A 27,339-nucleotide genomic window follows, 5' to 3' on the forward strand; every position below is an offset into this window, starting at 1 on the left:
TGTGGCTGTAAAATAATGCCACTGACACATCAACAAGGAAACCATACTCCTCCTTTGTGTAATCTGTTGCATTATTGACGGTGTACCTCGAGGGGGCAGAAGAGGATAAGTTTTCCTCAGAAGCCTCTTGGTCTACTGAAGTATCAATACTATTAGGCCTCTGGTTCTTCTCTAGCTTTCTCTCTATATCTACTTCAGGCTAACTCTCTCAAGAGAAGTTTTAGAGGAAATTACAGTGTAATCTTTGAGGCAGGAAGGTTGTCTACCTCACTGATTCTCAAAGTGTGGTTCCCAGTTTCCTGAGTGTCACTGAGACTCTTTCAGGCAGCCCATAAAGTAAACTGTTTTCAGATAAAAACCAAGGCATTATTTGCCTTTTCCCCTGGGTTGATGTCAGAACCAACGGTGCAAAAACGATGTTCGTTAAAACTGCTGGCATCCTAGCAAGAATCAAGATAGTGGCACCAAACTATTAGTAGTCAATGTATTCTTCACCATCACACATTTGCAATAATTTTTTTTTAATTACCAGTTTCACCTAAGAATGTCCTTGATCAAACAGTAAAATTCTTAATTTTATTAAATTTTGACCCTTGGATTCATGTCCTTTTATTATTCAGTGTGACAAAACGGGAATACCCATTAAGCAGTTCTACTGAATGTCAAAGTAGGAAGGTCACCTTGAAGGAAAGCACTTGCATAACCTGAACGAGAGTCCCCCATTTTTACTTCAAAAAAAAAATCTGGCAAACAAATTACGGTTTTTCAGACTTCAGTATCTGGCAGATCCTTTCACAAAAATAAGGTGAACTTATCCCTTTAAGGAAATCAATGATCAGTATTTGTGCCAAAGATAAAATTTGAGCATTCAAGTGAAAATTAGAAATCTGGAAAACTTGTATCTACCACAGTTAACTTCACAAATTCTCTATATTTGAAAACTTTTCTGATGAACTTGGTGGTGATGTTAATGAATTTTGGTATTGCGTAGTGAAACGTGTGAAAATTTTGAAGTTCTGCGTAACTCAGTGAACCACCATTACCCTATGCGTGAGTAAAAGATTTATTCAAACCACAAGATTGCTCAGTGGATTTTAGTGTAACAGAGTACAAAAAAGGTCATTGATATGGTTTCAGATTCCATCTTGTTGCTACTCTTTAAGAAACGATCATTTTGGCAGTTTGGTGTAGTACAAAAATCAACAGCCACCAGCATATCTGAAAAGCTGCTGAAATACCTCTCTCATTTTCAGCTCCTTCTCTGTGTGAGGCTGGATTTTCTTCACGTACTTCAGCCAAAACAGTATCTCACAACAGACTGAATGCAAAAGCAGATATGAGACTCCAATAACCACTAATAACTAATTCTACCGTGTTTTGAATAGACATGCAAGGAAATGGGTGTCTTGATTTGTTCCCTTGTCATTTAATTTCTGCAGATAAACATGGCTTCCTTCTCTGTCTACAAACTATCTTCTTTAGAAAACAACAGATCTTGACCAAGATAACTTTCCTTGGCTACTATCCTTTGCTAACAGCCGTGCGATACCTTCTGTTGTAAATGTTTTGTAGTTAACAAATACCAGACAGTCCACTCAACTACCCTGAGGAAAATGAGGTCAAGAGATGGAATTTACCCACAGCCATATAGTAAATAGCAGAGGCCTAACTAAAACTCTGGCTTTATGATTCAAGGTCATTAGCTTCCCTATTATACAGCTCCCTCTGGAAAGTAGTTCCCACAGGAGGTTTGTTAGAGGAGGGAGGGGGAAAATTTAAGAGGGCAAAGCAATTCTGCATTTGGAAAAGACCCAATCTGTCTCACTTAGGCAAAACTGAAGAGGGATTCTTGTCTGTGCTAGGTGATGGAACAGAACTACGTGCAAACAATTCAGATTCTTTACTCAAGTGACAGGCAGTTGTGGAAGTAGGGGGGAAACAGTATTTGCTCCACAATCAAATGCCATGCTCCTTCCAGTTGAACCCTCAAGAGGGCGCTAGAGGTTTTAATCTCTCTTTGCAGAAGCAAGTGAAGTAGCCAGATACTGGTCATGGGGTATTGGGCTCTCTTTTACATTGCTGTGTCTTCACTCTATCCATTTGGTATGCCTGCATTTCAAGTATAAACAGACGAGCAGGATAAAAATCAAGGGAGGAAAGCTATGTATACAATTAAAATGATGATTTCTTCAGAAGCTGAGTAGTTTATATAATCTGTCATCCATGTCTCTTCCATTTATTCTGTTTTCGTCCTTCATACAACTCCCCCAGAGACTTGGCAGCTTTAACAATATTTACATTTGTATGGTCCCTCTCAATTTTCAAGGTATTTTCACAATCATGTCCTCTGAGCCTCAGACAGAGCTTTACCTCTGTGAAGAAAGTTAGGATAAATGTTATTTTCCCATGGTGCCTTTGGTAAGCAGACTTGTTTAAACATGATGCACAAGATCATTCTAGACTGCCTGAACTATGAGCTGGTAGGATAGAGGGGAACTACCCCAACGCAGCCTCCTATAGGACCAGCACCACCTTCCACTTGGAGGAGAGGAAGCATCAGAGCCCAACGTTCCCCAGACCAAGGAACCAGTGTTTCTGACTCAGTCCATTTAGGGTGGGGCCCGAGAACGTGAATTTCTATCAAATTCCCACTAGATGCTATGGTCTGGGGACTACAGTTTCAGAACCAGTGCTTTAACTCATACTCTATGTTTGCAAAATTGGTCTACAACCTTGTTGCTAGATGGGTGGCATCCATGTCCACGAAAGAACCCACCTTTTATAAGCAGCCCTTTTTACCGATGGGAAAGATGAATAGAGATTGACTGATTTGTCCAAGGTCACATCGATAGAAATTTGGTATAGTCTGAAGTAGACCCAAGGTCTTCTGATTCCGAATCAAAGGTAATTCCTTAAGCTATTAGTCTATTGTAACTTTCTTTAATAGCAGACAGGGACGATTGGCAATTGTTACATGTTCAACAAATATATGTTTAGTTGAACTTTTTTGCTGAGCATGATCTAAGTAAATAGCAAAGGAAAAATAATCCTATTTTTATCCAAGACACATTATAGGAGATAAAAATGCCCTTCAGCGTACCTAAGAGCATCAGGAATAGAAGTATATAAAATACTTAAATTCCGCTCTTTAGAATTGCATGTCTGAATGCTGTTGGGTTTCTAAAAATAATGTATTTCAATCCAATTTAATTTTTTAAAAATTTAAAATGTGTATTGAATGAGTTAATTTACAATATTAGTTTCAGGTGTACAACATAGTGATTCAATATTTTTATAGATTATACTCCATTTAAAGTTGTTATAAAGTATTGGCTATATTTCCTGTGCTATACATGGTAGTTTGTACCTCTTAATCCCCTACCCCTATCTTGCCCCTTTCTCCTTTCCTTTCCCCACTGGTAACCACTAGCTTGTTCTCTTTATCTGTGATTTTGTTATATTCATTTTAATAAAAATGTTTTGATGTTTACTCTGAGCAAATAACTCTGCTGGGGCTGTAAGTGAGATCTGGTCCTTGACTTACAGGAACTCATAAACTAGTGGGAGGAAGCCGAATGTTCATAACTAACTACAGAATTAAATCAGATGCAATGTGATATCTACGAAAATCTCGAGGTCCACAGTATACAGTGCTGGGAGACAAAGAGGGGAGAAATAGGTTTCATTTAGGAGAGTTAATGAAGGAGTTGTGGAAGAAGTAGCATCTGAACTGGTCCTCTGAAAGGGAGGAGGATTTTGCCTTGTAAAGATAGAGAGGAAGAATCTTCTGGTCAGAGAAAACTGCATTGGAAAAGATACAGGCAAGCACAGAGCTTGCTTGGGGAAGAGCTACTTTTACATGTGGTCTGGGAAGGGCACAGGAGTGCAACGTGATACAACTGCAAGTCATTGGGGACGGCCAAGAATAACAGTTCTGAGCCAGGAAAGACATGAGCGGAGGGGTGCTGTAGAAGGGAGGAGAAGAGACTAGTGAGAACGTGGAACCCAGTAAGGAGGACCCTTCAGAAGTTGGCATGAGGGAGAGAGTGGGTTTGGGGTCTTTTGTAGTAAACCTGGTTTTGAACCCGTTTTCACTTACTACTTCTGTGACCTTAGGCAAAATATGACTCTTTTTGGACTTTAGTTTTCTCACCTGTAAAAGGAGAGGGTAGATGCTGGCTAACATCTGTCTACCCTTAACATTTTTTTTTTTTTTTTTTTTTTTTTTTGCGGTACGCGGGTCTCTCACCGTTGGGGCCCCTCCCGCCGCGGAGCACAGGCTCCGGATGCGCAGGCCCAGCGGCCACGGCTCACGGGCCCCAGCCGCTCCGCGGCATGCGGGACCCTCCCAGACCGGGACACGAACCCACATCCTGTGCATTGGCAGGCGGACCCCCAACCACTGCGCCACTAGGGAAGCCCCTACCCCTAATATTCTTTGATTCCAAGAACCTTATTTACCTTCTGCTGCAAATCTAATTCTGGATGGCTTGAGTCAGTTTTGTATCCTTCACCTTTCTAAAATGGGTATGGTTCCTTTGGGGATCACAACGTGAAATAAAAGACAATTGAAAGTCCCATTGATCTGGCCACAGTTTGGCGTAGAAGCGAGAAAATGAAATTCTTGAATTAGAACTTATTCAAACCTGTCTTACTTATAACTTATTTCAACTGTACCAACTTTTCAAGCATGGTTGATTTGCAACAGAGAAAATGTTATCTTGCTGAGTTTACAACCTCATGGGATGGAAGCACGATTCCAGCTCTGAAAATGTGTGGGTTACTTCTTATATAAACACAAGGGTTTGCTTTAGGGGTAGAGGCCAGATTTCATGACTGTAACTGGAAATCTTAGGGAACAGATGAATCATATAAATACATCACTTCAACCGGAAAGTGAATGTATCCTCTTGTTAGTTTATCTCAAAATGCTTTGTGAAATCTAAGAGCTGGAGGGACCCACAGCCCAAGCCATGTATGGGATGTGATGATCTAGCATAGTCTCCAGCCAGAAGACCAAATATTGCCTTTTGTTCTTTCCTGGGGTGGGGGGGAAGGATATGGAAAACAATGCTCTGGCCACAGAGAAGATTCAAGGGAATAAAAATGAATCATCACCAGCCGCCAGGAAACACCAGGAGTTCTCTTAATGGAATGAAGTCCTCCTGTACCTTGGGTGGGAGCAGAGGGAGTGAGGGGAAACCACAGCTGGTGGGGAAGATGGAAGCTGGAGAAAGGGACACTGCAGCAGGACTGAAGCTGGCAACCATGGCAGAGGAACAAACCAAAAGGGATGTGAGTGTATGCAGGTTTCCTGTGATGTCCCTTAGGGAGATTGTTTTCCAGAGCTGCCCTCCATGATTTCCTAATCAGCTGCCTCAGTCCCTAGTCTCCACCCTGTGCAATGTCATCTGCATAAAAATGTGGAGAATGTAACCAACTATTCACTGTGTCCAAAAGGGCTCTGCAAATTATGAGGCTGCACGTGCAGCCCACTATATAAAGGGCCTCCCACCAGCAGGCTGGGAAGGGGAACTGCTGCCCTAGGCCAGGGAGGCCCAAGGGTCAAGTCCAGGCCGTAAACTGAAGCTTTGGGGGAATTTCAGGCACATCCTGCTGCTTGCTGGACCCCGAGGCATGGGATTTGGGCTGGATTCTCTCTTGCTTCCTGTGCTCCTTTAATTAACTTAATTAGTTTATTACTTTTTAAGCATCCTAATATCTCTCCATTTATTTGGGTCTTCTTCAGTGTTTCTATATAAAGTCTTTTTTTAAAAATCTTTTTTTATTATGGTCATTTTCAAACATACCAAAAATAGAAAGGAAAATATGTCGAATCCTCACAATCCAGCTTCAATATTTATCAGTATTTTGCCAAATTTCTTTCACTTATGTCTCCTCCACTTTTTTTTCCGATGGTGTATTAGAGCAAATTCCAAATACATCATTTCAACTGTAAAATCTTGAGAATGCATTGTTAGCAGTAAGGTCTCTTTTTTTCCACATAATACTACTACTATCATATGTAATAAAATTAGTAATTTTTTAATATATAACCATGGACAAAGACCATATATTTCTTACACCATAGGATTCAAACAAGATCCACACACAACACACATTATTTCCTCCCTCTTTTTTTTTCATGCCATTTATTTGTAGGAGAACTTTGATCAAATGTTTCTATAGAGTTTTCATAACCTAGATTTGGCTATTGCATCCTTGTGGTATTTTTCCAAGGATTCCTAGTTCCTTTTTATTGGGAAATGGTATTTAGAGACCACCATCTGGGCATGAGGCATCATTCTTTGCTACTGAATTGTCATTGTTTTGTGGACTTTTCAGAGTAAACAATGAGAAAATATATACATTTGAAAATGAGAAAAGCTGAGTTCTTACTGATATTTACAATTTAAATTTAAGATTACAGGGTTTTTTCTTAACTTACTTGTTTTGTGTTTGCATCTCACTTCTCCCTTGCTGAACAGTTTGGTTTCTATGATATTAATATCATTACTAATTAGCTTTAGTTTACAACACGTTTAATGCAGGTTAAGATTTCTTTGTAATAATTCCATGGGGGCAATATTATCTCTTATGTCTCTGAGGATATTAATTATAGGGGTTTTTTTTTTTTGCATTGATATATTTTTAATTCCTTTTATTGTTTCTGTTTTCACTGTTCACATCTTCTTAAAGATCTGGTGCACCTTGGCCGTTGATTCAAAAATAAGAGATACTGGGCTTCCCTGGTGGTGCAGTGGTTGGGAGTCCGCCTGCCGATGCAGGGGACACGGGTTCGTGCCCCGGTCTGGGAAGATCCCACATGCCGCGAAGCGGCTGGGCCCATGAGCCATGGCCGCTGGGCCTGCGCGTCTGGAGCCTGTGCTCTGCAGCGGGAGAGGCCGCAGCGGTGAGAGGCCCGCGTACCGCAAAAAAAAAGATACTAAAATATCAGTTTTACTAATAACAGTAAGATTACTGACATGAGTATAATATCAAAGAAGTTAAGTAAAAATCCCATAATCTTGTATTTGAATAGGAAATATCAGTATGAATTCATTTTTTGTCTCTTAAAATCAATTAAAAAGAACATATTTCATTGCTTTGTCTCTTAAAAAGGCCTAGAAGCAATGAATTTAGTAGTAATAAGCCCAACAAGCATTCAGATTATGGTCTCTAAATACCATTCCCACTAAGAGGAACCAGAACTCTTTGGGAAAATGCCTGATTCCAAGTCTAGGGCAGGAATTAAAAGGTGAGTCCGGGACATAGTTTTATGTCAAAGAAGAAACAGGAAGTGTTTCAAAACAAAGAGAGTCACATCAAAAGGATGCAAAAGCCATCCTTAAGAGGCTCTCACTGGCCAAAGAAGGGGCAGTTTGAACATGAAAAATAATTAGAACACATCAGATAACTAAAAATTCATGAGGTTATAGTGATTTTAAAAATATGTCATTGGTCATCTTTGGAGGTTGCTAGAGCACCAAATCATTACTAAAAAATGTATTAAAAAGGGAAATATCAAGGATTTTTTTCTGCCTTTCCTGTATGTACTGTCTTTCACAGTAACCAAATTGTTGATGTGGAAAAGTTCTTTATAGAATAATTCAACCAGTGAATGCAGAAGGAATGATGGAATTATAAAATCATCATTTTGCAACCCCTAATAAAATAATGGATCTAGGCAACAATTATCAATGTTTGCTAAAACAATTAGGTTAAACTCAATGAAGAACTTCATAATGGAAATATTAGACTGCTATCACTTGAAGCCACTGATCAATCTTGGTATCATTAAAGGTAAAACAACTGGACTGTATAATGATGTCCTACAATAAGAAAAACACACCACCCCCTAGGAAGTATTCTTGCCTAAAAAAATCACCTGAATCTTATCAAGCCAGTAGGTTAGCTATCAGTTTACAGAAAACAAGACAAGAAAAGAACATTTTAAACAAAACCACTAAGATGCAATAAATCAAATCTTGAATGAGATATTCTATAAGCCAAATGAGCTAGTTTCTCCAAAAAATAATGGCATAGAAAATAGAGGGATTGATTTTTAGAGAATAAAAGATATTTAAAAGATAGAATAACTAAATCCAATGTATGGACCTTGTTTGGATCCTGATTTACACAAACTTACTGTAAAATATATCTGAGATAACCAGGGAAATTTGAAGATGGACTTAGTATTCAGTTTTATAAAGGAATTATTTTAAGTTGTATTATTATCAAAATGGCATGGTTGCCATTTTTTAAACTTCTTTATAGTAAAAGTTAGATGCATATCGAAGTATTTCCAGGTGAGTAAATATGAGGTTTGAGATTTGCTTTAAAATACTCCAGGAGAAAAAAAAAAAAAAAAGATGGCGTGATTAAAAAAAAAGGAGAATAGGTTTTTAGAAACTGCCGATAAATTGGTGAAACTGGATAATAGGTACACGTGAGTTCATCATACTATTCTTTGTACTTCTAAGTTTGAAATTTTCTATCATTAAAGGTTTTAAAAATTAAGGAAAACATGAATTGTTGGTGAATAAAATCTAAGATATCTCTAATAAGCATAGTCTGAAATGGGACATTTCTAAAAGAATATTTAAATGAACAAAATAACCTGATGAATTAACAATCTCCTCTGTATAGTTCCATTCCTCCCTATATTGGCACCAACAAGTTTTCTAGAACCCAATCACCTCTCTTGCATATGATTCTAGTAATACACAGACAAATCCCAATTCCTCTCTTTTCTTAGAGCTATCTCCCTTCTGTTTATATTTGTAATGCCACCTAATCCAGGCCATGACAAAATTTCCCATGACGGATATGATTTACAGGACTTCAGTTTGTCTTACAAGGTTATATCTTAGCTTTATTTTTCCAGAAGTCACTGAAGGAGGCACCTAAGTTACATAAGTAAGCCCTGTTTGAGTCACAGTACAAGTCACAATACAACTCATTCCTCCTAAGCTAGGTTGGTTCTTCTCCACTGGTGAGTCCAGGCTTCATCCCTGACACAAAAATAGGGGCCCATTTTTCTCCCAAGCCTGTTACCCACCATCTACATACTACAGTGACCATAAGCAGGAATGAATATTTCACTTTCTGAAAACTAACTTTTTCACAACACAGCTAACAACTAGCCTGATTCAAAATTAAAACCCTCCCAGTACAGAATTCTCCTTCTCTTCAGAGGCAAAGGCTGGGGGGACAAATGCTCCTTGTGCTCTGCCCTCGAGGTCAGCAGATTGAATGTGGCCTGTGTGTGCTGTGAATGTACACTGAATGACATCATGCCTATTCAGTGGACTTTCCAGCCACCAGAGTCTCACTGATGACCAAAATTTTTCTTTTTAGAAAGGCGCTCTTCTTTGACTTATGAGATTGTTTTACTATCCTGGTACTTTTACTTTTTTTTCCAGCCTTAGCCATGATTCCTCCTCCTGACTTGTTCCTTTTCCTCTCCTTTTCTCTCCTTCCCTCACTTTTCCTCTCCCCTACCTTCCCCTGTTCTTTCCTCCCCTCCCTTTTCCTTCCTCTCCCTTCCCATCCTCTCTCCCTCTTTCTCTTTCCATTCTCCGTACATAAAACTAATATCAACTATCAATTTTAGATGAATAAATGGAAACCTTCTGTATCACTTTCACCAGGTTCCAATCCTGCATCTCCGACAGACTACCAGATATTTATAATTGGGCATCCCATTATTAAATCCAAAATAAAACTCATAATCTCCCAAAGAGATTCTTCTTCCCATTTTTCTTTAACTTTGTAAATGACACTTCCAGTCTCCAATCTGCCCAGACTTGGAAACTCGTAGCCATCTCTAGTTCTTTCCTTAACCACTATGGTGAGCCAGGCACTGAATTCTGCACTTTCAATCTTTAAAATGCATCCTAGCTCATCCCTCCTCTCCATTTCTACCATCACCAGGTGGTCTGGGCCCTTGTTGGGCTGAATTATAATATGGGGCCCTCTATGCTCCTCCACCCTCTATTCATTTTGTTTTCCTTGGGTCCACGGGGCCCACGCTCACCCCAGAGGATTCTCATTAAAACACTGCTTGACCCATACCACCCCTAAAACCTTGTATGATTATCTAATTAAAACTTCTCTGTAGAAACCCACACCCTCAGGCTGGCATTTGAAACTTTTCATAATTATTTCCCCCCGATGTGTCCAACCTTCCATCCATCCAAAATCATTTCCTCCTGCCTCTGTACATACAATTTTCATCTCCTGTCCAAACCTTTCCTTGTACTTTCATTTCATTCCACACTCCTTCCTCTCTGCCTATCTATGGGCTATCCATTCTCCAAGTCCACATGAAAACCTCTTCCTTCAGAAGGGGTTTATGGATGAAATGACCAGATACCTGGCTTTGCTTTAAAATAATGGGCAGAGGAAATGAAGCAAGTATCCGTATATGTGGACCTTTCCTCACTCAAAGGCAATTAGTTCCCCCAAATAGCTTTTATTTGGGAAAATAAAGAAATATTTTAAAACTGCTCCTACTGAGACTTCTCTGGTGGTGCAGTGGTTAAGAATCTGCCTGCCAATGCAGGGGACACGGGTTCGAGCCCTGATCCGGGAAGATCCCACATGCTGCGGAGCAACTGAACCCATGCACCACAACTACTGAGCCCGTGTGCCACATCTACTGAAGCCCATGGGCCTAGAGCCGGTGCTCCACGCCAAGAGAAGCCACCACAATGAGAAGCCCGTGCACCGCAATGAACAGTAACCCCCACTCGCCGCAACTAGAGAAAAGCCCGCGTGCAGCAGCAAAGACGCAACACAGCCAAAAATAAAAAAATAAATTTATTTTTAAAAAATGCTCCTACTATATAGGGAGTGCCCTATTTTGGAATGGATTGCAGTTTGAAGAGGGAAAATATTGGTGGCCTGAGAATGAGGACATAGGGTTCTAGTTTTTAAGTGCTGATTATTAATAAGTTTTGTTTATTCCGTTAACCTTGTTTCATCATATATAAGTTCTTCCATTGCTTTAGTTCATTGTCTCACTCACGGAGGTTGATTTTCTTGAATACTTCATGTTCCTTGATGGTGAATTTAGCTTTGTGATTGAGATTCCCGTTAGATTCTCTGCTGCATCTGTTTGCATGGTCTGCCTGGGAAAGAGGCAAGCGTTGCCCTTGTAGCTTGCCTCCTGGCCTGCTTTCAGGAGGAGGAAGGACAGGGTGTGCCACCTTAAGGTCAGGGCACCTTAGTGGTTGGTCTGTTAGATGTTGGTACTCACCACTCCCTCCTGAGGTCATCATTGGCTGCTGCCCTGTCTCTGACCTGATAGAGCCTGGGGGCAGACACCCCATCATTGCTTCCTGCCTGCTCTTGCTATGGTATCTGTGCCTTGTCTGTTGCCATGGAGCCCTTTCTGCTGCAAGTCTGTGTAGCCTCCAGGTGTACCCTCCACCCCCAGTAGTCTGTGCCTGCCCTTCTCAGCAGTCTCAGATGAGTCTAGTCTATAGATTTCCTTTTCAATCCAACCGCCTCAACATTTATCCTTTAAATTCTTAATCTAGTTTTTAAGCAAAATTATTTCTAGGCACTCAGAGGAAACTTCAACTTGTACTTAGGACACCATTTTGGAATTAAAGTCTCAGTTTGGGCTGAACTAGCCAGGTATCTCAGAAGCCAACCCATCGATGGCCATTGAGATTAGTGCTTATTCACCCACCTTTGCCAAAAGTGAGACAAGAAGAGGACATGAACTTCTGGTTAGGAAGCAGGGACAATTTATTTTTCTTAAAACTGATTTCCTGTTAATATCTGAGTGGGAAGTTAGAAGTTTGCATCCAAAGAATTTTTTTTGTCCTTTAGGAAATAGGCCGCTCAAAGTCAGAAACTCAGAAAAATATCTCCACGTATTTGCCCGTTGGAGTTTGAAATTACAGAATCCCCACGTGAGTGGATGTCAAGCCCCCGCATCTGGCAGGGCTCCTCCTCTAGGCTGAGAAGCAGTTCGGGTCCACTCAGCTGGAGAATTTATGGACACCTGAGTCCAATCCAGCTGAGTAGGGGAGAGGCTTGAGCGGGAGCCAGCCAGGTGCAGGCCATGCTTAGGGCTACATCTGGGGAGAGGGGATTCCACGTGGGTGAGGGTCAGCCTGAGGGCTGAGTCAGAAGAGCAGAGAGGATTTGGAGGGCCCTGGAAGTCTCATTAGACCTTGGTGGTGAGATGAAATTTGGGCGTTGATCCTCTGAGCAGGGTCAGACCCTGTTGAGAGAGATTCTAATCAGGGGCTACTCTCTTATTTCATGGAGAAGGGGGAAAATTGCAAGGTCCTGAACAACAAAAGAAACCTTTTAAAACTCTCCATTTTTTTTTAAAGGGGAAGAATGTCGGTTTATTCAGGTATTAATACAGTGTAAATAGGATTTAATAATTTAGTTAAAGCATTGCTGGGGCTTCCCTGGTGGCGCAGTGGTTGAGAGTCCGCCTGCCGATGCAGGGGACACAGGTTCGTGCTCCGGTCCGGGAAGATCCCACATGCCGCGGAGCGGCTGGGCCCGCGAGCCATGGCTGCTGAGCCTGCGCGTCCAGAGCCTGTGCTCCGCAACGGGAGAGGCCACAACAATGAGAGGCCCGCGTACCGCAAAAAAAAAAAAGAAAGCATTGCTTTGTTTGCCTTCAGGAAGCTGTATAAAAAGATCCAGGACCCCTTGACTGTTTTCTAAAACTTAAATGTGTGTGACCTACACAGGGGTGGGGTTAGGGAAGTAGGGTGGTGACTGGGTGGGAAAGGATAGTTTTACGCCCTGATGATGTGTTCACCTGGTCACATGGTTTTGTAAAATTTGCAAGAGTAAAACCAGAGTCTCTTTCTATGCTGACTTCCCTCCATCACCATCCCTTCATATCACATGGCAGCCATGTGATATTTTGGGGTATTTTCGGGTCTGGCTAAAGGAGTGTTAAAGACACACATTGAGTTTGGGTTCAGTGTGATGTATAGTTTGCAGGTGCTCTGGGTACAGTTATTTCTGGTGGTTTGAATATACGAGTAGCTCTCAGGAATTCTCTTCTTAAATGTTTTAAATTGAGCTATAACTTATATATCATAAACTTGACCCTTTTAAAGCATACAATTCAGTGATTTTAGTATATTCCTAAGGTGGTGCAGCCATCACAACTAATTCTAGAACATTTTCATCACTTCCCGAAAGAAGCCACATCAGTTCACTACCTGTTCTCTCCCTGCCCCCCACCAGCTGACTCCTAATCTCTAAATCCCCTCCTAATCGACTTTCTGTCTCTGAATTTGCTTATTCGGCACATTTCATATAAATGGAATCATACAATATGTGTGCCTTTTGTGCCTGGCATTTTTTGCTTAGTACAGTGTTTTCAAGGCTCATCCATGTTGTAGCATGAATCAGTATGTTATTCCTTTTCATGCCTGAATAATACTCCATTTTGTTCATTCATTCATCAGTTGATAGATATTTGGGTTGCTCCCAGGAATGCTCTTCCTAACCAGTGTGTTAACTCATTCAGCATGAAGGTCCAGGGCCAGTGGTGGTATTATTCTATGAACATGGCTCAGGGTCCCTGAGGCCAGAAGTGTGAGAGCTGTAGAGGAAAAACAGGTTTGGAATAGAGTCAGAAGCTTTCATGCTAGAGGAGTGACTAAATCTATGTATTCTTTCCACAGAAGTGATATTACAAAATTGTGGTCAGAGACTATCGAAATATTTGCAGCCAAAAAATCTAGGAAAACCTATTATAGTGGTATGTCAGGTAGTCAGTCAATTAAAAATCATTTTTCTGAATTTGGGGATATTTTTGGTAATTATCAATTTTTTCAAAATGCGTGATTTGTGGTTTATTTTCTCGTTTTAAATAAAAACTTTAAAATATAATTTTATATTTGTAATTTTGTATTTTTTTCTTAAAGGAAGTCCCCCAAGTTATATGTATAAGTTGCAACCCCTCAAAACCAGGATCCACCCTGCCCTAGGGCCACACTTTCAACCTACTTTCCTTGTCCTATACTTAGAGGTGGTCAGGAGCTTGTTGAGGGACTTCCTCCAGGGAATTATACAGCAAGCTGTTCATTTTGTGGTTTTCCCTCCCTCTTATTGTCCACTTTTTTCTTCTTGGGAGCACTTCCAGGGGAAGCTAGTTCATGCAACACCTTCATTAATGTACAATACCTTCAAGAATTGCTGTAATTGATTGTATTCCTCTCTATGCTCCCCTTCCCTGTTGCAGAGTCTACTTACCCATAATTCAGACATGGGTTTGGCCATGTGACTTGCTTTGGCCAATGGGATGTGGACAGAGAAGTCCACGTGATATTTCCGAGCACCAACTTCAGGGGCTTCGCAAGTTAGATCCAGCTCTAGGAGCCTGTGGTCCTTCAGCGTGCATCCTGGAAGAAGGTATGCAGGACAGACCTGCATCCTGAAACCTGTATTCAGTCTGAAGAGGAGCAGCTGCCGCTGACCTGCAGACCATGAGTGAGAAATAAATATGTTATTCTAAGCTACCGAGATGGGGGTTGTCAGAAACATAGTAGAATTGCAGCAGGAACTGACTTATTAGTTGCACATTCCCAATCCGAACAGCAGAGCTGATATCATTTATCTCTCAGGAAGAAGCTAAACTTAGTCCCAAAGCTCAAATTTCCAAGATCCCTGACAGCAGATCCCGATACCTCACCTTTCCAGGTTCCCATTTTAGCATGCTTCCACCTTTTAAGGAAATCCATTTCTGAGTTAAGGTCGTGTCTCCTTTTCTTCTTCTCCCCTCGGGTATAATTTTAAGTACAAATTATTTCACTGTTTACACTTTCTGTAATAGTATTTTTGCCACTTCAATTAAACTCCAGATGCAGCCCACTACACTTCCCCTGTCAACAGTGGCTGCACCAATTTACATTCCCACCACATCCTTGCCAACATTTGTTATTTGTGTACTTTTTCATGATAGCCATTCTGATATGTGTGAGGTGATATCTCATTGTGGTTTGATTTGCATTTCCCTGTTGATTAGTGATGCTGAGCATCTTTTCATGTACCTGTTGGCCATCTGCATTTCCTCTTTGGGGAAATGTCTATTCAGTTCTTTTTGCCCATTTTTCAATCAGGTTGTTGTTGTTGTTGTTTTGATGTTGAATTGTAGGAGCTGTTTATATTTGTTGGGTATTAATCCCTTATTGGTCATATCATTTGCAAATATGTTCTACCATTCAGTAGGTTGTATTTTCATTCTGTTGATGGTTTCCTCTGCTGTGCAAAAGCCTTTAAGTTTAATTAGGTCCCATTTATTTTTGCTTTCATCCCCTTTGCTTTAGGAGACAGATTAAAAAAGTTATTGCTGTAATTTATGTCAAACAGGGTTGTGCCTATGTTTTCCTCTAGGAGTTTTATAGTATCTGGTCTTACATTTATGTCTTTAATCCATTTTGAGATTACTTTTGTATATGGTATTAGAGAATGTTCTAATTTCATTCTTTTACATGTAGCTGTCCAGTTTTCCCAGCACCACTTGTTGAAGAGACTGTCTTTTCTCTATATTGTTGCCCCTTTGTTGTAGATTAATTGACCATAAGTGCATGGGTTTATTTCTGGGCTGTCTATTCTGTTTCATTGATCTACAAGTCTGTTTTTGTGCCAGTACCATACTGTTTTGATGACTGTAGCTTTGTAGTATAAACTTAAGTCAAGGAGCATGATTCCTCTAGCTGTGTTCTTCTTTCTCAAGATTGTTTTGGCTGTTCGGTATCTTTTGTGTTTCCATACAAATTTTACAATTATTTGTTCTAATTCTGTGAAAAAAGTCATCGGTATTTTGATAGGGATTGCACTGAATCTGTAGATTGCCTTGAGTAGTATGGTCATTTTAACAGTATTGATTCTTCCAATCCAAGAACAAAATTTTACTATTTGCAGCAACCTGGATGGACTTGGAGGGCATTATGCTAAGTGAAATAAGTCAGACAGAGAAAGACAAATACTGTATGATATCATTTGTATGTGGAATCTAAAAAATACAACAACCTAGTGACTATAACAAAAAAGAAGCAGACTCACAGATATAGAGAACAAACTAATGATTACTAGTGGGGAAGGAAATGAGGAGGGGCAGTATGGGGGAGGGAATTCGGAAGTACAAACTATTAGGTATAAAATAAGTAAGCTACAAGGACATATACAAAATGGGGAATATAGCCAATATTTTATAATAGCTATAAATGGAATATAACCTTTAAATATTGTGAACCACTATATCATACACCTGTAACTTATATAATATTGTACAGCAACTATACTTCAATTAAAAAATTAAAAATAACACAAAAATTTTAATAAATAAAAACAAAAAAGAAACAACTTAAGTACCAACTATAGGGGATTGGTTAAATAAGCTATATCAATAGAATGAAATACACTGTAATCATTAAAAGTGAATCAATAAAAATCTACTTAGTGACATAGAAAGGAGAGGGTTACCAAACAGAATGAACAGTATAAACTCATTTTGTAAACACAAAATACATGTATAGGTCTAGAAAGATATATGCCAGTTATTTACAGTGGTTATATCTGGTTGTTAGAATTATGGGTGATTTTTATTAATTTCATTTAGCTTATATTTTTTGTCTCCTTTGCTAACCATATTTCCTAATGTTTTAATTTTGCAGTAAAAATTAAGCCAATGTATTGTTATTTTGACCCTTACAACTGTTTTAGATGGATTGAGAGGACTTCTTTTCCTCTTTTTTTCTCTTTAATTTTTTTATTTCATTTTGTAGACACTCAGGGGTTGGGAATAAATGATGGGCTTTAACACAAAGGTGACAAGGATGATGACGGAGGTGGTTCCGTTCATAAAGAAGACAGTAAAGGTCCAGGCATGCATATATAAAGGGCATGAAATGCAAGGTTACCAAAGTGCTAATAGGCAGCACAGGTAAGATGGAGTTCCTCCTGTGCCCTTCCTATAAAAGGTTAAGCAGATGCCAATGAGCTTGGGATTTGCATTTCCTGATGGAGTCCAAATCAACACAAGGTGATACCTTCCCATCCCCAAAGGCCTGTAGGTTATTTTACTATAGAGCCTTGGTTGGGGAGGAGGGGACAGATCCAACTGAGAGAATTTTCAATTCATTATATTTTCCCCATGAGTCAGAAATGAGCAACCTTTTATTGCTTGAGGATCAATGTAGGAAAAATAAAATTCCCAACAGGCTTAAGTGATATGCAGCAGGTCACACAGGAAGCTAGAGGTGAAGTCAGACTGATTTCCAGCACTATACGTATTCCACCCATGTCATCTCAGTAATTTCTGAGGAGACTTATGATGGTGGCAGCGCTGACAAAGTTAACTCAAAGCGGAGAAACAAGACATCCTCAGCCTAAGCATCTGTCTGAATCATTCGGCGCCATCATATAGATAGATGGTTCCTAGAAAAAAATACGGAATACGTCATGATTTTGTATGTCATCCCTGGGCAGGGGCCATGCTAATCTCTGCATCGTTCCAATCTTAGTACCTGCTCTGCCAAAATGAGTACAAGAGGACCTCTTATTGTCGACCATGACATGAGTTCTCTACCTTTTTCAGAGAAGGGGCAATTCCAGATTCAGTGTTTCCCTTCTGAAATAGACGATGGCAAAGAAATAGAATCAGTAAAATGGAAAAGCTAAACTATAGGGAGAGAGAAATAACAGAAACATAAAATTGTTCAACAATGTGATCAGCTAAAAAAGACCAGAGTAAGACTGTGTCTAAACAAAGATGGTTAAAGCAGAGGCTAGAGCTGGGTTTCTTCATAACAGGCCCTTCTTACAGGCTGAGCGTCCTCTCTGGCTTGATGATGATGCAGAAGACAGACTTGTGGTGAGCTGGAGGAGCCCGTTGTGCGTCTCTCTTCCTGGCTCTGCATTTAGTGAAATCATCTATGGTGGGAGCATTTACACCACAAAATGAGCAAATGCTATAGATCAGGGCTCTTTTCCTCGGAGAACTAGTTGTTAAAGGTTTACCAGCGCATCACTGTGACAAACCACAGTAACCTTTCAGAGGAAAATCCAGAGAATATGAAGCAGTCCTGGCAGAAGTTCAAAAGTATACAAACCCTTCCCCAGCCACTTTGTCTCACTACCCCCTGCCCACTGCAGTCCCTGAAAACCCACCTCCCCAAACACTTTCTTGTTATGCCAAGCAGGAAGCTTCCCCGGGGCTCTTAGAGCAGGCCTGAAAACAGGGTACATTCTCAAGGAGAGGCAAAAGAATGAATGAAAATATGACTCCTGCCATGCACAGGGCATGCCACCTCTGAGCAGAAAGTGAAACTTGAACTATCCCTTTGATCTTATAAGGAACATATAAAGGAAATTAAAAGGCCCTTAATCGCACTTGAATTTGTAAAAGAGCAAATCTCACTTCCTTTATTCTTTTTCTCCAACATCTGCAGCTCTGTCTTGAATACAATTGCAGATGGTTTTTCATTACCTTTTTTTAAATGTCTGGAGAAACAGCTCAACTTTCCAAGTAGAATTATTAAAAGAATTCAGGGCAGGATGTAAAAATCTTTCACTTTTTCTAAGTCGTCAACTCTCCCTGCATCATCATAAGTTCTCTTAAGTGTAGTTACTTTCCTCCCATTTCCTCCCCTCCTGGGCTGCACTTTTGTAATAAAGTAGGCTCAAGGGACATGAGTCCTTCCTCTGATTGGGTTAGAGTAGGACGAAGGCAAGGGGGTGGGGAGAGAGAGAGAGTGACTAGGCAGCCACGTGGAAATGACATCGTCTCTTACTGTCCACTTTACATAGTTGTCATTTTTCATGCTGGTGTCTTTAAGTCTTGTATATATGACTGGCGGTGCTATCTGTAACATCCTTACAAGAACAATTAAAAGCTTAATTTAATGGCTATAAAATGTAGAGAGAAATAAAAAAAAGAATCTCCAGATCCTGAGAAGTCTTCAAAAACGATAAACTCTGTACTTTAGTGAAAAATAATGCTTTAATGTTTTCATGATAAAAGCATCCATGCATATTAAAGAAAATTTAGACTCTATGGAAGCAAAGCCCCAAATAGCTAAATCCACAGGACACAGATCTTTTCGTTTTCTAACATGTCGTGTTTTCAGGTCCATTTTGGTTGGATTGTCTCTAACATCTATTGATTGCGTGCTTCTGTGTATTCAGATATAGAGCCGAAGATGCAAATGGGCAGCTTTGGGGCCAAAAAAATATCTGGCACGTTTTATTTGGCCTGTGCAATATATTTATGATTTAAATTCAATTTTAACATGCAAAAATGAAGAGATTTCACATTAAATCCGTATTTAGAATTTTTCTTGAAAAATTGAAATTCATTCCCAAATGTCAGGAGCTGAGAAGAGGCAGCCCCCCTCAGAAGAAGCAGGTGCTTGCCAATTTGAAAATTGTCCCAGTGCAGTTTCTTTTATTTCTTTATGCTGCCTGTTTGGCTCCTGTTGGTATTTAAATTTGATGCTCTTGATGTAGAAATTTTTGATTTTTTAATCATTGCACTCATTTTTTCCACGCAACTTTATGTTCAGTTCTTTTCTCTAAGCAGTATCTCACTAGCCTTTCCATATGTTTTCTGTCTGATTGTACCAGTGTACATAAAATAGTACATATGAAGTGCATAACAGTATAAAGAGCAAGGTAACTATTATTTGTAATATTTTCTTCCCATGTTTTCTATGCAAATATCCTTTTTAATAGTGGGAATCATATTGCACTTACAGTTTCATATCCAGCTTTTTTATGTGCAGCTAAGCTAACTTAGTCTTCCCCACATGGTTACCTATGTAGGTTTTTCTTTTTCTGTCATAATTATGTCATAATAAATATCTTTGTTGCTTGAAAGCTCTTTTCTCTATTGAGGATTCTTCTGCTAGGATATATTCCTAGAAATGGGCTATGCAAAAAAAGGAAGTTTAGGCAACAGTCTATGATCCAGACCTCATAGCCAAAGCCCCAAATAGCTATACCTACAGAATACAGATTTTTCGTTTTCTAGTGTGTAGTGTTTTCAGGTCCAAAGTCCTAATGAGGCTGGTAGTCTTGGAGGCCACTTTACATTTTCCGTCACAGGTAATTTCACCATTTCTTTTTCCTTCTCTCCAGTTCATCCTACCACCTTGAAATTCCTCTTGAAAAAGATTTGTCCAGAGCCTACTGTCCGGAATCTGAATCATTTTTTTAACTCACAGAGGTGTGTAACCAAACTAGAAGACAGGTACCACGAAACCTGGACTGTGAGGCTGAATTAAAATCACCTAAGACGGGAAGGAGAGGCCAAGGTGGCTGCTCAGACTTCCAAGCCAAGGGTACCATGGGGAGTGGCTGGCACTCACTGCTTGGAGCTGTTTGCTGGAAACGTGGAGTCAAACAGCTTTTCATGTATTTCTTTCTCTGAACACTTCATGAAGCCAAAGTTTGGAGGGAAAGGGGAAATATGAAAATCTGAAACCTCATTTGAATAAATGAGTATACTTAGCTAGAGCAATCTGTAATCACACTTGACAGGAGCAGTTGTTTCTAGATTGAATTTGAAACTTATTTCATTTAAAGGTATTTTTCTTAGTTTCTACCTCTGGACTTTAGGATTTGATTCTAGTGATTTTACTGCCCAGGAAACTGAGAGGGGGGAGCATGAAAGTTATAGTTAGTTGCCCCTTGCTCACAGTATATTAATATAAGTATTGATTTTTGCATCAGGGCTAGCAAAACTTGCCAAATCCTAGCCTGCTTTTGTTCAGTCTATGAGCTAAGAAGATGTATTTGTTTGTGTATTTAATATAAGCTTCTTCCACCAAAATGTTAAGGATAGTGAGTGCATCTTTCTTTTTCATGTGTCCTTCATCTAAGTTCATAGCAAGCAGTTAAACATTTCTTTCATAAGTGATTATATATTTATGTAATATTTATCAATGTATATGTGATACTGTTTAGAGTAGGCTCAGTTACCATGGGCATCCAAAATTTATGAAATATTTTTATTTACTTATATTTCAATGGCTTTTCATAAGAATATATCAAGTAGGCTATATACCTTTGTATAAAATTAATATAATATATGAGGAAGATAATGGACTTTTTTTCTTTTCCCAGTTTTGTTGAAATATGACCGGCATATAACATTGTATTAGTTTTAGATGTACAACATGATGATTTGATATGTGTGTATACTGTGAAATGATCACCACAATAAGTTTAGTTAATATCCAACACCTCATATAGTTACGAATTTTGTTTTCTTATGATGAGAACTTCTAAGATCTACTGTCTTAGCCCCTTTCAGGTATGATACAGTATTGTTAACTTTAGTCACCATGCTGTACTTTACATCTCAGAATTTATTCATCTTATACCTGGAATTTTATATCTTTTGATCACCTTCACTCGTTTCCCCCATCCTCACCCCACCACCAGCCCCTGGCAACCACCAGTTTATTCTCTGTTTCTATGAGTTTGGTTCTTTTAGATTCCATGTACAAGTAAGATCATACAGTATTTGTCTTTCTCTGAGTTGTTTCACTTAGCATAATGGCCTCAAGTTCCTCCATGTTGTTGCAAATGGCAGAATTTCCTTCTTTTTTATGGCTGAGTAATATTCTATATTGTATATATACCACATTTTCTTTATCTGTTCATCTGTCAATGGACACTTACATTGTTCCCATGTCTTGGCTATTGTGAATGATGCTGCAATGACCAACAGGGTGCAGATATCTCTTGGATATGGTGGTTTCATTTCCTTCAGATAAATACCCAAAAGTGGAATTGCTAGATCGTATGTAGCTCTATTTTTAATTTTTTTGAGGAACTTCCATACTGCTTTCCACAGTGGCTGCACCAATTTACATTCTCACCAACAGTGTACAAGGGTTCCCTTTTCTCCACATCCTTGACAATGCTTATTATCACTCGTGTTTTTGATGATAGCCATTCTAACAGGTGTGGGTGATATCTCATTATGGTTTTGGTTTGCATTTCCCTGATATTTAGTGATGTTGAGCACCTTTTCATATACCTGTTGCCTATCTGTTTCTCTTCTTTAGAAAAATGTCTATTCACTTCCTGGGCCCATTTTTTAATTGGATTTTTTTTTTTTTTTTTTTTTGCTACTGAATTGTATGAGTTCTTTATATATTTTGGGTATTAAACCTTTATCAGATATATATTTAGCTAACTCACAATATGTTAATATAAGTATTGATCTCTATATTAGGGCTAGCAAACCTTGACAAATCCTAGCCTGCTTTTTGTACAGTCTGTGAGCTAAGAAGAGTTTTCAGATGTTTACATGGTCAGGAAAAAAATCAAAATAATATTTTGTGACATGTGAAAATTATATGAAATTCAGACTTTAGTGTCCATAAATCAAGCTGTGTTGGAACACAGCCATGCCTATTTACTTACGTATTGTCAATGACTGCTTTTGTGCTATGAGGGCATAGTTGAATAGTTGTGACAGAGATTATATGGCCTGCAAGACCGAAAATATTTACTCTCGGGCCCTTTACAGAAAAAGTTTGCTGACTTGTGCTCTAGTGCATTTAACGACATAGCCTGACACAATTTGACACCCTTAGCGAGGGGTTCTGTCAACAGTAGAAGATCTAAGAGAGATGGCGCACATGACTTGAAATCAAGTGTTGGACCTATATTGGCTAAATTTGTAGGTGCCCAGGATGAAGAGAAAGTTGTTCACTGAATGTTAGAAAAAGAATTAAAAATGAATACGATAAAGGATTATGTTGAAGTGGGCACTTAGGATCTAAAATGAAATACTACAAGTACAAAATGAGGAAGTCCTGAGGGAAAGTATGGCATTAACATTCTGATGAACCTGTCAAATGGTAGTGTTAAACAGTAACTCACATTCTCAAGAGAAGCAAACACAGGCAAGCTTGAGTAACAGGGACATTCCTATCAGCTTGAAAACAATGCTTCCCTCAAGCTCAGGAGCTGAGCTTTTTGGTTCTTTGGATCCCCTCACCATGCACTCCATAAAGGCTGTTGACTCATGAGCTGATATATATGCTGGTATCTGGATTTTGGAGCTCCAAACTCTACAAAGACATGGGACTGAGGGTTCTACAAAGATAATTATAAGTGGGGAGAAATAGATGGATGAAAAATGGCCCCCAAAGCTGGTGTGTTTAAACTGTAGAATGAAGAAGGAATAGCTTTGATGCTGTAGAGCACTGGATGTGAAACAGAAGGCTTGGTCTTCAATGCCTGGCCGTGCCACTTATTAGCCAAGTGCTTTAACCTATCTAAGCTTCTTTATCTAGGTTTCCTTATCTATGAAATAGAACTATCTCCTTAAGTGATTCTTGAAGGAATTAGATGAGATAATGTTAAAAGAACTTTGTAAATTCTAAAGCACAAACAGATGTGGGACACTGTTATTGATAGAAAGCGGGGCTGTGAGAGTGATTATCCTCGAGTCCTGAAGAATTATTCCATAGGGTTGTTGGATTTGTGCACTGCACAAAGGGTTGCAGCTAAGAAGGCCAATGGGGGCTTGCCAAGCTGCTCTGGCTCAGGCTGAATCCATAAGGAAGACAAGAATGCTTTTCTCACAGTAAGCCATCTTCTGCTTGCCAGGACACACACTCACCCAGAAAAGGTATCTTTCCCCTTTCATTCTCATGAAGGTGCTGTGCAGATTTTGCACATTTATATGTAAATATATGACGGCATTGTATATTAAACAGTAGTCAAGGGGTTAATGCTAGGTAGATGTTTTCCATTTCCTCAGTGAAGATGCAATATTTGCTGAACTTGAAGCAAAGGAGAGCTCAGGCAAAGAGAAGCTCTCTGTTGATCTAAGAGAGCTCAAACATTATTAGACCACTTGAGGTGAGAATAGAATATTCATCTTTGCAAAATCTTTTAAGACAAAATAGAAAATCTTTAAGTGTCTGCCATCTAAACATCTCCCTGACACTCCTTCTGGTTCTCTGATTCTCACATTATCCTGAGATTAAAAGACTTGAAGCCTGCCATGTGGCTTCTCTCTGCTTCACTCACCAGGAAAAAATATTGTTTCTTTTTCTTAGTTAGATTTGTATTTGTCAAACACCAAACTGTATTGCGTGGTACTAATAAATTTTAAAAAAAAACAGGAAATATTTGAAACTTTTGGGAGTCTTTATAAATGTCTTATGTCCTGTGCATAGAAATTCTTTTTTCTAACATTTATTGCTTAATCCATTCAACTTTTTAACTTAGTCTGTAAGAAATGCTTCCCATGTAGTGATGCTTCCTCTGCATTAGCAAGAAGCTGAGGTTAGCAGTGCACAATATAGTCTGTAGGCATCAGCAGAGGTGATACTGCCTGCTCTGAGCCAGGAGTTGAAATAAAAGCAAACAGGTAAGCCATTGGCCTGAGCCAGCTGTACCTTCCAATAATCCTAGCATGCTGGTTTCTGTTTCACTTTTGGAAATCCTGCAGAAAGTGTAACTGAACATTTCTGGGCTGAAATAATGGCTTCACCCTCAGGACCACTTTATGCAGAGGACTCTGCTTTCAATATATTTTTGCAAAGCAGTGACCTTTTTATCTTCATAAATTTGCCCCATAGAGGACTATCTGTTTTTCTCAGTGATAGCAAATGGCCTACAACATGAATACTGCTTAAAATGTATTCATTGACTGAAGGAGTGCTCAAACACTTCTAATATAGAATAGTTTACATTATAAATGCTTTTATACGTTATACAAGCTTTTATAACAGCTCTGGGAGACACAGACAAATATGGTCCTTGTTTAACAGATGAGGAAATACTGTTGGAAGGAAGTTAAATGTCAGAATCAGAATCACACAAGTCAGTAGCTAAATCAAGTTCACCCCATTAGTCTTGGTCAGGTTCTTTTTGGGCTACTCTCTCTGAATAACAAGCAGAAAAAAACAAGTTTATTTTTGGCTATTCTGAAAGATAATTAAGGAGACACCACCACCAGATCATACTGGATGTTAAATTATATTTATTCAGTTAACCTCCTTATTGTTGCATTTTATAATGCCACATGGTTTAAAATTATTTTCAGGGACCTTCTGAGTAGAGCATATATAAGATAGGAAGGTCTTGACCTACTTTTTTTTTTTAACATCTTTATTGGAGTATAATTGCTTTACAGTGGTGTGTTACTTTCTGCTGTATAACAAAGTGAATCAGCTCTATGAATACATATATCCCCATATCTCTTCCCTCTTGCATCTCCCTCCCACCCTCCCTATCCCACCCCTCTAGGTGGTCACAAAGCACCGAGCTGATCTCCCTGTGCTATGCGGCTGCTTCCCACTAGCTATCTATTTTACATTTGGTAATATATATAAGTCCATGCCGTTCTCTCACTTTGTCCCAGCTTACCCTTCCCCCAAACCTCTAGGGGTTATTCTCATTCCATCATCAACCAATAAAACTCCCCATTCATACTGAATACTTGCCCTTGAGAAATTTACAGTTGAGTCAGGGAGGCCGATTATACATATTCAAAATGGAAAATATAAGTGTAATCCCAGTGTCTAAATCTGGTAGACACAGATGTGATTCCATGAACACACATGTCCAAGTCTTCATGGCAATTGACTACAAGTCCTATTTCTCCTAGTCTTTCTTCCCAAATAAATCTTGGGGTTCCCAGAGATGCACATTTGTGTCTAAGATCCAGCCTTGGTAATTGAATCAACAGTGGGTGACAAAGCCAAGGTTCTGCCCTCCTGGCCTTGACAGCCCCTCCGAGGTCTCTCTCTGATAGAGAAACGTGGCTCACCCAGCATGGCAACGGTCAGAGCCATACATGTGGCCACCACCAAGAGGACAGCTGGGTTGTCCCTTCCCAGGGTTGAGAATACTTCTATATTTTTCTCCATCTTTGCAGGGGAGGGAAACCACTTTGCTCAACAAATTCTTGTTGAGTATCTATTACATGCCAGGTACTATTAAATCTAGGAACTTAGGGGATAGTCCTCTTCTCATGAAACTTATGTTTCTAGTGGGAGAGAGAGGCAATAAACAAGCACACAATTTTGTAAAAACAAACTCCTGAAGAAGCAGTTTACTATGAGGGCTTTAGTCGCTTTTTGATGCAGTGTCATCAGTAAAGGGCAGAGAAAGACAAACATGTATGAGAATAATAACAAATATTTAAAAAAATTAGAACTGATTTTGTATTCAATTTTTAGTCAGTCTAGATCCAATCAGGAGAGTAAGTCTCAAAGGATTGGTTTGATCAGTTTTAATTAACCAAGTGACTTTTATCTCCTTTCTTGATTAATTGTTTTGTCCTTTTTGATGTATTTACCCAAGCACAGTAAAATACATTAAGTATTATCAGACTCCATCTTGGATGGCCAGGAAATAGTCTAGGGCAGTTTTATTTTTTAGAGCTATTTTAGGCAACAAATTTATACTAGCTTCTTGAGCAACTCAAGTTTGCAATTTTTTACTTGATAATAAGTCCATTGTCAAGATAAATTATGGAGCTTTTTATTATAGTTCAGGGATCCTTGTGTAAACCAATGAAATCCACTATATTGGGCAATTTTTGGTAAGTTGTCATATAAAACTCTTGATAAAATATGAGCAAATGAAAGAATGGCTTTGAATACTTGGAAAGACTAGATTGTCCAAAGAATAGATCACATTTTGGTATAGTAAGGACAAAAAGGCTGTTTCATTAGTCAAGAGGAACAGACCCAAGAATAGCCATTGTGTTCTGTTTAATGGGAATAGGTACTAATAACAGTTTGATCTTAATTGGTCTAATTGTGGAGGACAAAATCCCTGGGAGAGTTTAAAAAAATCATGCAATGATTCTGCGTAGCTTTTTGGGAAAATAATTGGACCAGTTTGCATAATTAGTCACGTGTTTCCTTGTTTTCTGATGTCCTTGGATCCCTCTGAGTTTCTGAGAAATATCAGTAACAGCAGCTAATTGGTAGGGACCTAGAATCCCATTAAAGAATATAGATGTGTCAGAGTTTATATATATATAATATATATATATATATAAAGTATATATATTTTAGTGAGTTTTGAGGCTGTATATCAAAAGTGATATTTAGAAAGTTTGATGGTCACTTCAATTCTTTGAGAAAGGCAAGTTTAGTTCAGAGACATTCATGGGAAAGGAAGAAGTTAAGAGAGCAAAAGAAATTAACACAAAAGAATTGAAGTAAAGAAGAAAGAGGCAAACAATTAATTTCAAGCTCAATGAGAAGGCCTTTGACCCAACCATAAATGTTCATCCAAATGTATTAAAAGGAAACTGTCTATACTTGATGTCACCTTTTTCATCCATCGAGGGTT

The 27,339-nt window shown here is 39.1% G+C and overlaps 1 long non-coding RNA gene across 1 annotated transcript in view; it reads left to right on the forward strand.

Moving 5' to 3' along the window:
- LOC309818815 overlaps window positions 1-27,339 on the forward strand; it is a 67,496-nt gene that overhangs the window by 34,325 nt on the left and 5,832 nt on the right. Inside the window, exon 2 of the long non-coding RNA XR_014296381.1 lies at window positions 14,240-14,487. This is a non-coding gene — a long non-coding RNA (uncharacterized lncRNA). The remainder of the gene's footprint in view (window positions 1-14,239; window positions 14,488-27,339) is intronic.

This window comes from Grampus griseus, assembly GCF_964374135.1.
Source record: "Grampus griseus genome assembly, chromosome: 2".
NCBI classification, from domain to species: domain Eukaryota; kingdom Metazoa; phylum Chordata; class Mammalia; order Artiodactyla; family Delphinidae; genus Grampus; species Grampus griseus.